Source organism: Acromyrmex echinatior, chromosome 7, assembly GCF_024713525.1.
Source record: "Acromyrmex echinatior isolate Ae372 chromosome 7, ASM2471352v2, whole genome shotgun sequence".
NCBI lineage: Eukaryota > Metazoa > Arthropoda > Insecta > Hymenoptera > Formicidae > Acromyrmex > Acromyrmex echinatior.
In genome coordinates, this window is record NC_141858.1 from 13,200,070 (window position 1) to 13,215,923 (window position 15,854).

General features: G+C 26.8%; 6 non-coding genes across 6 annotated transcripts; 3 read left to right on the forward strand and 3 right to left on the reverse strand.

Annotated features, from left to right (window-relative positions):
• Positions 1 to 1,546: 1,546 nt before the first annotated feature.
• Positions 1,547 to 1,618, reverse strand: TRNAP-CGG (transfer RNA proline (anticodon CGG)). Its single transcript has one exon. It is a non-coding gene; the product is annotated as a tRNA-Pro (tRNA).
• A 607-nt stretch (positions 1,619 to 2,225) lies between these two features.
• On the forward strand, positions 2,226 to 2,297 carry TRNAP-AGG (transfer RNA proline (anticodon AGG)). Its single transcript has one exon. It is a non-coding gene; the product is annotated as a tRNA-Pro (tRNA).
• Positions 2,298 to 4,080: 1,783 nt separating this feature from the next.
• On the reverse strand, positions 4,081 to 4,154 carry TRNAT-AGU (transfer RNA threonine (anticodon AGU)). Its single transcript has one exon. It is a non-coding gene; the product is annotated as a tRNA-Thr (tRNA).
• A 350-nt stretch (positions 4,155 to 4,504) lies between these two features.
• TRNAA-AGC (transfer RNA alanine (anticodon AGC)) lies at positions 4,505 to 4,577 on the reverse strand. Its single transcript has one exon. It is a non-coding gene; the product is annotated as a tRNA-Ala (tRNA).
• A 1,505-nt stretch (positions 4,578 to 6,082) lies between these two features.
• Positions 6,083 to 6,203, forward strand: LOC147909228 (U5 spliceosomal RNA). The gene has a single exon (XR_015545807.1). It is a non-coding gene; the product is annotated as a U5 spliceosomal RNA (small nuclear RNA).
• A 9,012-nt stretch (positions 6,204 to 15,215) lies between these two features.
• TRNAC-GCA (transfer RNA cysteine (anticodon GCA)) lies at positions 15,216 to 15,287 on the forward strand. Its single transcript has one exon. It is a non-coding gene; the product is annotated as a tRNA-Cys (tRNA).
• The last annotated feature ends 567 nt before the right edge of the window (positions 15,288 to 15,854 follow it).

The window sequence follows — 15,854 nt, forward strand, 5'->3', positions numbered from 1 at the left end:
TGTATATACATGCAGGGCTGATATGTATTTGAAAACTTTTATTTGAAAAACACTATCGGTAAGACAATTTTATATTTTGTGTTTGTTCGGAATATATGAAAATATTTTATATTTTGTATTTCATGAGAGCATATAAAAGTATTTTGTATTTTATATTTCAGTATTAATAACAAAAGATTGAAAGTATTTTGTATTTTGTATTTCAAATATTAACATTGATAATCAGCCTTATTATTTGAATTACAAAAAGCTTTCAATTTTTCGATTTTAAATATAAAATACGTAATATTTTTATGTGATCCACTGAAATAAGAAATACAAAATACGCTTGTATTGCTAATAGTATATTTTAAATAAAAGTATTTCAAGTACATGCTCAGCCCTGCTGATACATGTATATTTAGCGGTATCTATGACGATAAATTACACTATGTCAATAGTCATAAACTAATAATAATGAGTGAGTCCATTTATAGACGAAAAATTGATTATCTTGGAAAAACTTTGTATTGAATCGTTCATGGCTAAAAACTAAAAAGTAAGACAGTGAAATTAATAAAAAATTATAAGTACATTTTAAAGGAGATAAACAATACATTCATGATCTCTGATCAAAATTTTAAGATAATGTTAATTTTTTTTACAAAATGACGTAACGCAAAAAAATTATTTTTTTGCATTTTAAACTTCAATTGTTTCGGGAATCTAACGTGCTGATGAAATTTAACTTGCGGCATCGTTTTTAGTATTCAAAAATCTAAAAAATACTTTATCTAATTCAAAATAATTAAAAAAAAAAACATTTTTTTAACTAGTGCTATTTTTTCCTTATTATTATTTAATTGGTAGTTTCGTACAGTTTTATAAATAGTATTATAAAATATTTTATTACTTGTATCTCGAAAATTATACAAAATTGACGATTAAGTTATAAGGAAAGTACAACATACTTCATGGTCAAGTTTGTCAACGCGTGTTCATAGATACTCAAATATATTCGTGACATTTGAGAATCAGAATGAGGTTTGCGGTACGCATTATTTAAAAGACATGACGTTCGTATTTACATTTAGAATGCATATTTAAAATGCATATTTAAAATGCAAATATATTAGCAATGCTGAAACACAAAGTAATTACAATTAGACAAAGAAATGCATGAAACCGAAAATTATTTTCCATGTTTTGTTGATCGCTGAATACTATTTAAAAATATTGTTTTATAACGTCATAATTTTGAGGAATTTTTGATCTCTAGATCAAGACTTTTGATCTCTACTTATTATTCTCCTATTTAATTAATAATATAGAATTTATTACATCAATGTTATATGACTTACATGTGCCATTAAAAAATCTGTCAAATATTTTTTTATTATAATTAATTTTAATACAATATTTTTCTCCATAATTATTATTCCTAGTATAACTATCTATTCTCTTCAATTTTTTCTTCCTAATATTATAATTTGAAGCAATTCGCATAAATATCATTAACTTTCAATATTATCGCATGCAATAATAAAGTGCAAAAAGAAAGAATTGTGGGCTCGTCCGGGATTTGAACCCGGGACCTCTCGCACCCGAAGCGAGAATCATACCCCTAGACCAACGAGCCTCATGAAAACTTTTTCAATCTTGATCTTCCACATAATCGCAATCACAAAGTCATTAATAACTGAAAGAAAACATTATTTATCCAATAAAAATGACTTAATGTATTTGAAGTAGTTACATATATCATTGAGTATCATATCCGTATATAACTTCTCTTTGAATTACCGAACATATCGTTTTATAAAACATTCATGTCTTTCTTAAGGTGTGAGATTATGTGTTTTTTATTTTCATTATCTATTTGATAGTGTTTCTTTTTTGTTAAAAATATTTTCTAATCTCTTATTATCATCGTTATATGATAAGATATTTTCACATTATATAATTTTTATCATTGAATATACTTTACAAAAAATAATGATATTTTATATTATATGAAACATATTATATTATATTAATATTTTTAATAAATTTATATTATTCGTACTCTTAGTTAAAAGACTTCAAATATATATATTGTGTGTGTATATATATATATAAATTTATAGCGTACATAATGCTTCAGTCTATTATTGTATATGAATGAAAGAACGTGGCCAATATATTTAATTGACTTACATTTGACAGTCCGAGAAGTCAACTATTACAAGAGCAATAATTCCCAACATGGCTCGTTGGTCTAGGGGTATGATTCTCGCTTAGGGTGCGAGAGGTCCCGGGTTCAAATCCCGGACGAGCCCATTTTTTTATTAATCCAATTAGTTTCTCAGTGGCCTACTTTCACGACTTTCAGTTTTGGTAATTCGCTGGAAGTCTTTTATGATACATTGCATGATATGAAACATTATTGAGTTTAAAGTTCTTTCTACCGTTTCAATAATAGACTGAGATATACCATTCAAATTAATTTTTGTTACGTACGTCAAGCGAGATCAAGACAATAAATTTTGCATATCAAATTTGTATTTTTTCATATTTTAAAAAATTAATATATTTATTGATATTAATTTTGTTATTGATGTTAAAATTGTTATAATAGATATTTAAATACCAATTGATTATAATAATTAATACAAGATCTGAAAACCAAAATTTAATTTCTATTCACAAATAGAAAGTATAAGAGCAAAACAAATAGAAAGCAGAAGAGGATTGCTGTATTTTGTGTCACTTTCATAGTCCCCATTTAAGATTACCTGAGACTACTTTATTTTTTTTTAAGTAACTTTCGTTAAGTAATTATTGCATAATGTATTATACAATAAAAATAATTGACAGATTCCAAAGAATAAATCAAAGAATTCCTATAAGAGTCGAACACTAGATGTTTGCATGTATAGAATTTATTCAATTAGTATATTAATGTAACAATAGACATTTCGATCCTATTGCGGATCCTTTTCAATATCGCAATAATATTCAATACAATATAATTAAAAATTGATAAGTCATACAATTACAAACTGAACTTTAAAAATTGAATTGTGCGACATGTGGCCGTGTCTTGTGATGTAGTCATAATGAATTGTGATATCTAAGCGTATTCTCATTATAATTACCAAGTTAATTATATTAAAATATTTGAATAAGATAGACATTAACTACATATAAGACATAAACTAGACATTAACTAGACATAAATGATAAATAGTAAATAATGTTTAAAACTTACATGATATAAACGCAAAGACAAATCACTTAAACGAAATTGTCAATCTTGATATACTATGATATACTATAATATTATAGTATTTTAAGTTACTATAATAACATTAGGAGTAGTTATATAACTACTAATTATACTATACAAATAAAATAGATAAGTAATTAATTATTGAATAAAAAAAGTTAAAATATTGCAAAATGACATATGTAATATTCAAAGTTTTTATTAATTTGAAACAAAATCTTTCTAACAATATTAAAATAGTCTTGTATCTTTTTCATTGTCAAAGTTCAATATATAACAATCACTTTGTTCACAGTCATCTTTTTAAACAAATGTGATTACGTGAGTTGTTTTGTAATCTAACTAGATCTAATAAAATAAAAAAAAATATAGTAGCATGATCGTAAAAACAAAAATAATTATTACACAATCCATTTAAAAAAATTATTTTGTACAAGTATCATGATATATATATATATATATATATATATATATATATATATATAAATAAAATATGCTTTACTTTATTATTAATTATTAGAATTCTGTAGCTCTATTAATAAATATATTACGAGATTGATAATTATAATAATTATATAATAATTATTATTCTTCGATAATTAATATTAAATCATTTTTAGCAAAATTTCCGCGTACAAAGATATTTTGGTTTTTTTTTTTTTTTTTTTAGTAATCGCTTTATTCACTTTTTTAGTATGTTTCTATCGGTAATAAATTCCTAATTTTTAAATACAAACATAAAAAATATACAAGTATAATATACTTATATTTTTTACATATATAAACTTTCTAATACAAATAAAAAAAATCAATAACCCGTACTCACGGGATTGAGGCCCCGGAGGGATTCGAACCCTCGATCTCCTGTTTACTAGACAGGCGCTTTAACCAACTAAGCCACGGCGCCTACGTGATATGGGAATGTTATTTTTGCACATAAAAATTTAATATATACTTTTTATAATAATAGTATATTTAAAAAAATTTCTAAATGATACCAAATGATACTAAATGATTTAGATATCAATATAGTTCGAATTATATTACATTAATTCTAATACATTATATTAATTTTAATACATTTTAAACGAATTTAAAAATTTTAAATAATATTACAATACAAAGTATATCGATAATAGTAAAAAATATTTTTGTATTAAGAGGGAATGTATTTAAAAAAATCTATTTTTTTGATAGCTGTTCTTGTTTTTTTTTCTTATTATTCTCATTACAAAAATTTTTTGCAAAAAAAGAACTTGGAGGCGCCGGGTATCGATCCCGGTACCTCTCGCATGCTAAGCGAGCGCTCTACCATCTGAGCTACGCCCCCTTTGAAACATCGTTCTTCAATATCAGTAAAAATAGTAGACGTTCCCTAAATGTAGAATGCACATGACATACATTTTGTAATAATTAAAAAAAACTAAAAATTAAGCCAAGAAAATATTTATTGAGAATTAAAAAGATTAATAAATTTATATCCAGGATATAAAAAAATTTATCTTACTCAATCTGATCAAAACTCTATTTTAAATTAAATGTAAGTAAAATGCTTATAAATACTTTATTTTACTAACTAAATGTTAATTTGTAAGATTTAATTATCTTTACTTTTTACAAAATATTTATATGATAAAAGAAATTAAATAGGATCAAATTTATAAATTGTAAATTGCAAATTTATGTACATGTAGACATTCTGAGATTATAGTAAGAAAAATAATTAATTTTTCTTACTATATGATTATTATATAATAAATAACATAATGGAAAACAAATCAAATCAAAAGAACTATGTACAAAGGAAATGTATATTTTCAGATATGTATCCAATAACTCAAAGAAATGTACTGTATATATATATATATATATATATATACATCGCTTTCAAATATCGACTGCAAAGTTAGAGAAAATGAAATTTAGTAAAAACTTAGATGCGCAGTCAGCACATCGATCTAGTAATTCACAAGAATGGGATAGGAGAAATGGAAAAATTCGTGAGGCGGAAAATTGGATCTTCGATCCGTGTTACCTTAATTATCATTTATTACGAGTATTCCTTGTAACAGAATAGAAACAGTTTTAAGATTTCGACAATACATTGTTCGTTCCGCTTTAACTTCAACTGATATTTTTATTTCTCTAAAGAAAATGTTGTAATGCTTATTTCTGAAATAATAATTGTTCACACACGGAAAGGAAAATATTTGTACAAAAAAAAAATAGTCTCTTCAGAAATAAATTTAAGAAAAATTTAACATATACTCAAATATAAATTAAATTACATTTAAAATTATTTACACGATTAGTGTTAATTGTGACACGTTTAGTGTGCATGGTACAGCTACATATTTTTTTAAAATGATTCATTGTAAAAAAAATATCAGACCAATTTCCAAATGCCCAATTTCTTTACTTCCAAATAAGTTATGGATAACTTTATCCAGGAGATATCTCCATTATATATCTCCTAAAGAAGATATCTCTTGGATAAAGTTATCTAGAGATGAAGAAATTGGGCATAAATGAGACTGTCGGTTCGCTAAAATATTAAGATAAACCATGAGTGATTCCATCACGTATAATACATTTTTTCTTTAATATTCGACAACATTCGATGAATAATAAGAATAAAATAATGGATCATCATCCGTGAAACGGTAAGAGAACAAGTTTACACGCTGAGAAACAAGTTTATACCGTCCACGTGGCCACGGTGGCTGCAGCCCGCGCTTTTGGATTAGTTACATTCACTACTACTAGATGGTTCGATAACTCGTAAGTAAGATTCATCCACGCATGCTATAAGAGCATCAGCCCGAGAACGGTTTGGTACTCTGGTTTCCCTTCAAATCACGCATAAATCTTTCGCCTTTTACTAAAGATTTCCGTGGAGGGGAACAATTGATGAGTCTATAGACCAATTTTTTGCGTACCCAACGAAAGTTGGGTCAGAAATTAATACAAGCATAAGAGTTTTTTTTACAGGTTCTTTTATAATTAATATATACTTTAAAGCTACGAAGTTCCCTTCGTAACTTTTTGTTCCTTTTATTTCTTCTTTCTACTCCTTTAGTCTGGCTTCCAACGAATCTTTTGAAAATAAAATCGATGTAATAAGTGGTTCTTTCATTTCCGTTTCTTCTCTTTAATATAATAATATGAAAAAAAATGTATAAAATAATTTATGTATAAATAATTATTACATCTGTTGACATCTTTGCTGCCATTACAAAATCTTCCTTAGATATGCAAAATAACAATGTAAAGAACTTATTGAGAAATGATATACAATAAGGGTAAAAGTTGTTTTACATTATCAATTATAAATCATTAATGAAAACAATTAGGTAAAAAGTAAAGAATTACAATAGTATGATGAATTATATATATATATATGTGTGTACATATTAAATACAATTTCATATATTATATCGAAAAGATATATATATATATATATATAATTGTATTTAATATGTACACACATATATATTATATATATATATATATATATATATATATGATTCCGATTATTAAAAATATCGTAAAAATCAATCGCTCGTGTCAGCTGATGCAAGTTTAACTATGAGTGCCATCTCTCGATTACCAATTCGTATTACTCTAGTTATTCAGTAGCATGATGTTAGATGGCGTCACGTTTCTTAAAATGATTCGTATTTTCTTGAATGTTTCTTGATTCTCCCATTTAGTATAATTTTTACTTTGAAGTTTTTTAAGTTAAAATGAGTGCAGGATGCACAAAATTCCATTAAATTTAATTGAAATATTATACTTAAAGACTTAATTGAATATACGTACACTACGTATTAGATACATTATATATAGTATATATAGGATAAAGTGTATTGAATCTTTTGTCCTTTGCGTACAGTGATGCAAATTTAATATTATTAATTCGTTTATTTTAAGGAATTCATTGTTTTTCGGTTGATAGCATTTCTAAAATTTAGAACGAGTGATAAAAAGAAATAAATTATTATATTGTATATAGTAAATGAATAAAATTAATTATATATCTAATATTTAAATATATACAATATTATAATATAATAACTTATAACTACAAATCGCATCTTTGCTTGCAATTTGCATTCTGCTAATAAGTAAAATACAAAGTTACTTTTACTTTGTTATAATTTTATTGAAATGGTTTAATTAGTAGCGTGTTGTATTGAAATTGTAATGAAATCCTAGACATATGCTTAAAGAAAAATTTATTATTTGTTAATACAGATCATATTTATATCAAACAATTTTAATCTAATTAAAATTATGATTATTATTATTATGATTATTATGATTATTATTATGATTATTATAATTATTATAATTATGATTATTTAATCATTAACATATTCTCGTGCAATTATATGAGTCCTACATTTTGCTTTTAACTTAAATGCTTACTATACTATATTGAGTAAACAGATTTAATATTAGAAGTTACAAAAAATATATAATAACTTTATATTAAAATTTATAAATTTTATAACTATTAGTCTTTATTTTTTCAGGATAATAATCTATTGAATAATGATTCATTGAATTATGTATATATGTATACTAAAAAAATAAAATTTACAACTTTATTTATATCATAAAAACATAAAGCATGATGCAAAATGTAGAAGCTTATAATAGATGTCTAATTGTTTTATAAATGTTTAGTATTATATATTATCGCAAATGATAAAAGCATTTCTCGCATAGTTATCTCATGTACTACAAGATGGCAAAAGAGGTTCAGTTATTCGTATTACGAATTTTGAATTTTGTAAGGATGGTTGATCCGAACAATCATGTAGCAAATATACCCATGGAATTGAGCTTAATTTATAGCTCACATACAGACTTACGTATTATATATATTTATATGCATACATTCATACATCTTTGTGAGTATAGAGTAATAAACACTTGGAAAAAATGGAAAGTAAAATGTAGCTTTTGAAAAATGACAAAAAGAATAAGATTCAGAGAATTAAATTTATATTTGTAGGTGATATGAATGTGAAAAAAACTGGAAAAAGATAAAACTAAAAACTTTTATTTATATTTATTTAATTAATATAATATGAATTCTCCGAATTAAAGAAATTATAATTTAATATTTTATATAAGGAATACTAATATATAAACTTTTTTTTTCAAATTAAAAATTATATATATATTTTTTTGCACATTAAATCTTTTATATTAATCTTACAATTATTTCGAATTAACAGTAGCAAAATACATGTCTTTGCTGAAAATTTATTTAGAAGTCTGTGACTTTATTTATTAATTATTTGAACAGAAACGTATTTTAAATTATTGTATGAAATAAAAATAATTATATTAACTATTCCATTATAATTTCATAAGCTTTATCGAGATGTGAAAGTAATTAAATTCTAAATTTATGAAATATATAGTTATATTATTGAAAAATTTGATAATATCTCTTGTCCCATTAACATGTAATTTAATACTTCGCATTAGAGTGTATTAAAATTTTACGGTTCATCAAGATTCTTTTTCCGTAATGTAAACATATAATCCAGCACAATAAAAAAACTCGTTTTCGTGAAAAGTGATACACTAATCATAATACTAACAATACAATTTTGAGCAACGATAAGAACTGCTGATTTTGACTGGCTACGTGCGAGGATGAGCTCGCGGTACACCTCGATGTTCCTAGCAGCAGGGGGCTCTCTCGATTGAAAAAGGGACAACCGATAACGGCATGAAGGGTAGATGAAATGGAGGTTCGTTTACCCCTGGAATGGAAGAGTCACCCCGTCCTCATCGATCCTCCGCCTTCTCTCCACAGTCGTCTCTCTCCATACGCTTCTCTTTCCCCTCGTTTCTCCAACACCCCCTCGTACTTTCCCTCAACTGCCGTCACTATTTCCATCCCTCTATTCCCCCCTCCTCTTCCCCCCTCCCCCTCTCCCTCTCTCTCTCTCTTTTTCTCCCTCTTTCTCTTTCTTCGTCGCTCCTCATCGTCCCCTCTCTATCATCGTACTCCAACGTTCGCCCTTTAAGCCTTCGCCCGCGTTCTTCCCATCCCTCCGTTCTCTTCCCTTTACCGCCCTCACCGCCGCCTTGTCAGCCTCGCGAAGAAATTCACTTTCGCGAAAAAAAGGGAAAAAGGCACGAAAAATCGATGCGCCACGCCGATTGGCCGTACTCGGCCGGGCTCGTGTCTGCATTCGTTCCCTGCGTGCTTATGGGCGTGGCTTAAAGATGAGCTCTCGCTGTGTCATCGCTTATATTGATCCTACACTACCCGGTGTGTACGCAGCACCCACCGACGCTACACCCACACAAGGGATCCACGGCTGCGCCGACCTCGCGATGCATCCACGGACGCGCGATGCGTCCACCGGCGCGATCGCGAGCGGCTGGGGTGCATATACAGCACCGCGGTACCTGCATACATTACGCGTACATGGGGGTGCGTATGGGGTGGTCTGAAAAATATCGGATCTGTTATCGACCATCCTGTTTAATTTTGATGACTTTGCACGTCGTCGTTATCAGCAATAAATTTCAGATTTATATCACTGTGACTCTTGTCTCTTGTAAGAGAGTTACAAATTATGTCTTCTATTAAAATGATTTATATATTCATTTGTGATCAAGAAAACTAGACAATATATAGTCTATCGAGTCTACAGACAATTGAAATTATCATTATTATCTTAGGTTCTGATATTCACTAATAAACTTGTAATTTTTTTCTTTTCTCAATGAAAATTCAATATATATATATCTTAATTTTTTTAAATTATTTATTTTAAGAATAATTTCAATAATGCAAATATGAACGTAAAATGACTTTCTCTTTATAATACTGATATTATATATACAATATATATAATTAAATTTTGTAAGAAAAATATTTTTAATAGAAATTTTATGCCACACTTTGTTCCTAAATCAACTTGTCTTATATACATATGATTATTATTATTGATATTTTTCTAGATCACCCTATATACGAAACGCTCCATGTACACATATGCGTGCACTGTTACGTACAGAGAAATTACGAATACACGTGAGGTAACATTCGTATATCTGCATAATGGATACCCAAGCATGTGTCGCACGTTAAAATGTTTGGTGGGGTTCCTCGCGAAAAGGAAAAAAAATCGCACCAATTTAATTTGGTCCTGGAAAAAAGATTCTTATAAGTGAATGTATTTTTTCATAATCCGAATCCGTTTGCAACTAATTTTTTAAAGAAACTTGAATGAGAATATGGTGTGGATTGTTTATACTTAAAATAATATATATTATTTATCGAAATTTGTTTTGTTTCATGCAAAAAATAAAAAAACATTTGTGATGAATTGATTACCGAAGGACAAGTCAAAAAGTTTATAGAACAAAATTTCATAAAATAGAAATATTGTATATTTAGGCATTACTTAAATAATGCAAAAATTCATAGTAAAATTATGGAGACTGATCACAAACTGTGCTTTATATAATATTATATGTCATTTTATTACATTTTATAAATATGTATTATTTAATTATAAAAAGTGATACATTATATAAAATAATATATTGATGCTATAAAAACGATTTTTATATTTGCGAAAAGCGAAAAATTTATTATGAAAGCTTTAATAATTTATTATGATTGGTTACTGCTTCATGTTTTATAAATAATATCAATAACATATTGTTTTAAATAAAACGATGATGAAATGATGATACTAATAACTAGCGCGGAAAGAGAATTTCTGATAATGAATGAATCTTTGATTGAATCCTGAATTATCGAATTACACTATTTCGGGGTCTTCGATAAAGACGAAGACTGTATGCAAGAGAAATACATGATTAATTTATCAATTAGGTATTCACCTCATAAGCAACAGCATATACATATATTTAGGTTAATGGTGCAAATTGGTTTGCCAGGATACCTATTCGAATATGTATGTTAGTAAAAATTATACGAGGATAAGAGTTTTAGTAATTTTCGCGAGAGCTTGGATAGGTGCGGTAACATAGCAAACACACGTGGCTTACTTTGCTTGATTCGATGAATTGCGAGAGAAATTATCGTTAGCAATTAGACTTATTAATTTCTCAACAATATTTTTAAAATAAAGTAGCAAATTTATTCTTTTGTTTGTAATCAAACAGATTTCAGAACACTCTAATAAAATTAGTAAATTAGTAATTATATTTTTACACATATCGGTTTTAGGATTATATTTTAGGTATGCAAATATATTTATTAAATGTGTACAATATTTTTATATTTAAAAAATTTCTTACATTTTTTAAAATAATATTATATTAATTGATTATCAAAAATAATATTGTATATTGCATAAATATAAACATAATATATTGTATATATTGAAAGAACAGTTTAAAAACTTAAAAATTTTAGCGAGATACAAATGTAATTTGAAAGTAAATTTTGTTAAATTATGAAAATAAAAGTAATTGCTAGAATATTAAAATTCTTTGTAACATTCCTTATTATGTCATCCTTGAGTTTCCTATAATTATTCATAATTATTTTGACAATCCAATAAAATTATTTTCAGATTTTCATGTACCTAAATTTTTAAATACTTTAACAAAATAAATGTATATGTAAACGCATATAAATCCAATCTTTCACATAAAGATAAACGTCAATTTTAATTGACATTACATGGATTTATACACATTTTTATTTTATAATTTAATCAATGGCAATCTGCTTTCTATGCTTCTAATGAAAAATTCATTACTGACGTCCAAAAATACGGAAGTTACTCAAATATATTTTCCAATGATCGATTCATTGAAATTTGAAGAAGACTGACGGAATATTAAAGACGATTAAAATAAAGCTCGTATAAATATATCGCGTACAAATATCGACACTGTGAAAGAACCGTGAAAATTTTTTCAATGTCGAGCAAGATTAGATTTAATTTTATTTGCGATTCGAAGTAACCAACAAAAAAATAAATGGGTAATGTAATTATGATTTATTAAAAGTCACTGATATATTTTTTCCATCATTTCCATAATTATTTTATTAGGAGAGAATTTTCTTTGGATCAAGTCAAATCGATATAATTTTTATCTTAGTAATGCTTGTCAATATCATTTCATAACACAGCAACACAAATTAGACTTACTGCGAGGAACAAAGTTATGAATAGCTTATAGTCATATTCGAGACGCGTAACTTCATGTATATTCGTGATAAATATCACGTACGACACATAATAAATATTCTTGATAACAAACTGTTTTGAACGAACTTCTTTCGTTCTTTTTTCTTGTCTGTAAGATCTACGTGGATAAAAATTTTGCTAAAGTATCAAAAATTTAGTTCAATACAGATTGGAAAATAACTTTATCAAAAGATTTACAAAGAAATATCAAAATACTATTAAAATGTTTAAGTAAAACGTTCAAAGTGATTGCTAGAATGTAAAAAATTTTTGCGACATTCCTGAGTTTTCTACTTACAATTACATACTTTGATGACATACATGGATTAACAGAATTATTTTCTATTTGTAATTATTTTGGTAGATCAACGAAATTATTTTAGATTTGTATCTAGCTAAACTTTTACATAAGTACGTCAGCAAAATCATTCTTTCTAATAACTTTCACACGAATTGATGCTACGGTTTACTTTGTATAAAGTGTATCACGTGAAGGATCTTTTTATCGCTTAACGACTGTTTTATCAATCAATTATTAAAATAATCGCACAAAGATAATCTATCATTACTTATCGTAAAATAAAAAAAAGCGCAGCCGCTTTGGAATACTTTGTATAAAACGTAATCTCTCTTGTCTGTCTATATGGATGCGTAGGAGGAAATAAAATTTTTGTGCCGTCCGTCGTTGTCGGTACATTTAAATGCAGCGTGCAATTGACTCTCGGACTTTAGGACGTGAACACAGAAGCGGATGCGCATGGAACAAAACAAGGAAGGGATGAGTTATACGTGACCGTTTTGATGGATTAATTCGCAAACCAAACGGAAGGTTGCATAGACCGACTTCGACGTTACCCGCTTTATTTTTCTCGTTAAACCGGCAAGCATTGTAAAAACAACCAACCAAACTGTTTATCGATTCGTAAAATATATTGAATGCGAGTATTCATCGATTTTTATGCAATACGACGTAACGGCATTAGTAATGATGACACGATATTAAAGAAGAAATTAAATTCCTTTATAGGTCTACAGTAAATAATTTTACATTTTTCCCGGAGAAAACCATTAAATATAAATCGTTAAAATAATTGCAATATTAAGACATAAACATAAATCTATTTTTATTTAAGAATTCTTTTTATTTAAGATCATAAAATCTTTAGATATTTATATTATATTTATATTATATTTATGGTTTAATTTATAATGGAAAGCTTTCAAATTACATACTGGATGTCGCAAGAATTCTGTCAGGATTTCTAAATTATACAAGTAAATTAACGAAAATAGCAGCGACAATTTACTTTAATTAATAATTTGCCAGCAATCCATACACACACACACACACACACACACACACACACATCTATCTAAGATAATGCACTCTCCACAGGAATATTCGTTATTCATGACGTAATTTCTCGTCGCTGAATGTATAATGATGTACAAATATATAGCATGCGTAAAATTTCTGACAATAATTAAATCAAATATAAGTTTATGAAAAGACTACTCTCGCTCTCTCTCTAAAAAGATATATATTATATTTAATAATAATTTTGTCTTATAATACAAGGAAAAGTGTGATACAAGATACATGTATTTTACGAGTCTAATTTTTATCACTTTATTTCACGAATACAGAATTAGTTTTTTTTTTCATTGAAAACATCAAGATGTAAATATTTTCTAATTATAATTTATTAAAAGAAATATTAAATAGAGATTATATATTCAGTTACACTGAACCAAAATTTTTCAAAAATATATTGTTTAAACTGATTTGACATTTCGAAATATTGCATTTTAATGGGAAATGAGATATCTCTCTGCAGTCGATACGGCGCACAATGATCTCGACCATGTGTGCCTTAGTCACGCTGACATATGGCAAAGTCATGAAGCCACTAGGTGGTCTGCAGTATATTACTTTACCTGTCGCCATCCGTGCTCGTGGGGGGTAGCGCTCAAGGCTATTTGTACGACAACAAGGGCTGTTTTTGCACTGCCCTAAGAGACTCGTAAAGTACCTGACATTCTAGGTGATATATTTAGTACATTGAATATCTATACAATGAATATCTGAATACATACTTATCTTTGTTCATTACATTATAGTTCGTGTGTATGTGTTCTCATCTGTGTTTGTTTTTCTTCTATAATTTTCTACAGTTTTTTCCGTCTCTTCTTTTACTTGTCACCGGGGGCTATTTATACAATAAGGGGATATTTGTGCATGGTCTAGTTTTGCATAAAAAAGTTGTAGTGTATCTGCCTTTCTTTAATATATATAAACACAATATTGAATATTTAGAAAGGAAAATATCTCCTGCGGAGAGAAGGAGTGTATTAATTTTATTTTACTCTTACAAACAGTGATAGAAAATAGATTATTAGATTATTATATTAAAAATCTAGACACTTATATTAAAATATTTTTTGATAAATTGAAGAATTTGGAATTTTATATTCTTTTTATAGACAAATTTTTTAGATAAATTTTTTATTAACGTTTCTATATATCTTCTCGTCTTTTTTTGTCGCTTTAAATAGATATTAAAAATTTTTAATGTTCTGAAAGATTCTTCCATTAATCGTTTTCAATATTTTGTAATAGAGATACTTATTGTGTACATTGAAAATAAAAATTTTGAAAAATTTCTATAAAATACTAATTAAATATTATAATTACATTAGTGCTGTGTTTCTGGAAATGAGAAGTAAGAGAATAATATAAGCATGTATCATCAATTGGGGGTATAGCTCAGTGGTAGAGCATTCGACTGCAGATCGAGAGGTCCCCGGTTCAAACCCGGGTGCCCCCTCAACATCGTTTTTTTTCTTTATTTTATTATATTGCTTTTATTCTTATAATAATTTCGCGGATTCATTTTTTAATGATTAGCAATAGGAAAAAAATGTGTTAAAATTAATTGATGAAAGCAACCTAACTGTTAGCTCTCTATTAAATATACGTATATAAATATTTATTTTCATCATACTTTTAATATATTTTAATATATTCATTATTTATGAATACAATAACAATATGACGATAATAAAGAAAAATAAGAGTCGATTCTTTGAAATATATAAACATATAAAAATTATTAATAGGAGTAAATACATACATAATAGAAAACTGATATTATATTATATATCTTCTCTTAATATCGATACATTATAATATTTCAGTTTTCTATTATGTATATATTTTTTTCTTATTTGCCTTTTTTCATCATATTGTTATTAAACTTTAAGAGCTCTTGACTGGTTTATATATTTATGATTACGTTATACTTAAAGAGTCTATTAAAGAATCTATTAAAGAGTCTATCATTGTTGAAAAATACAATTATATTATTTTAAACAAAAAACAAAGAAAAAGATAT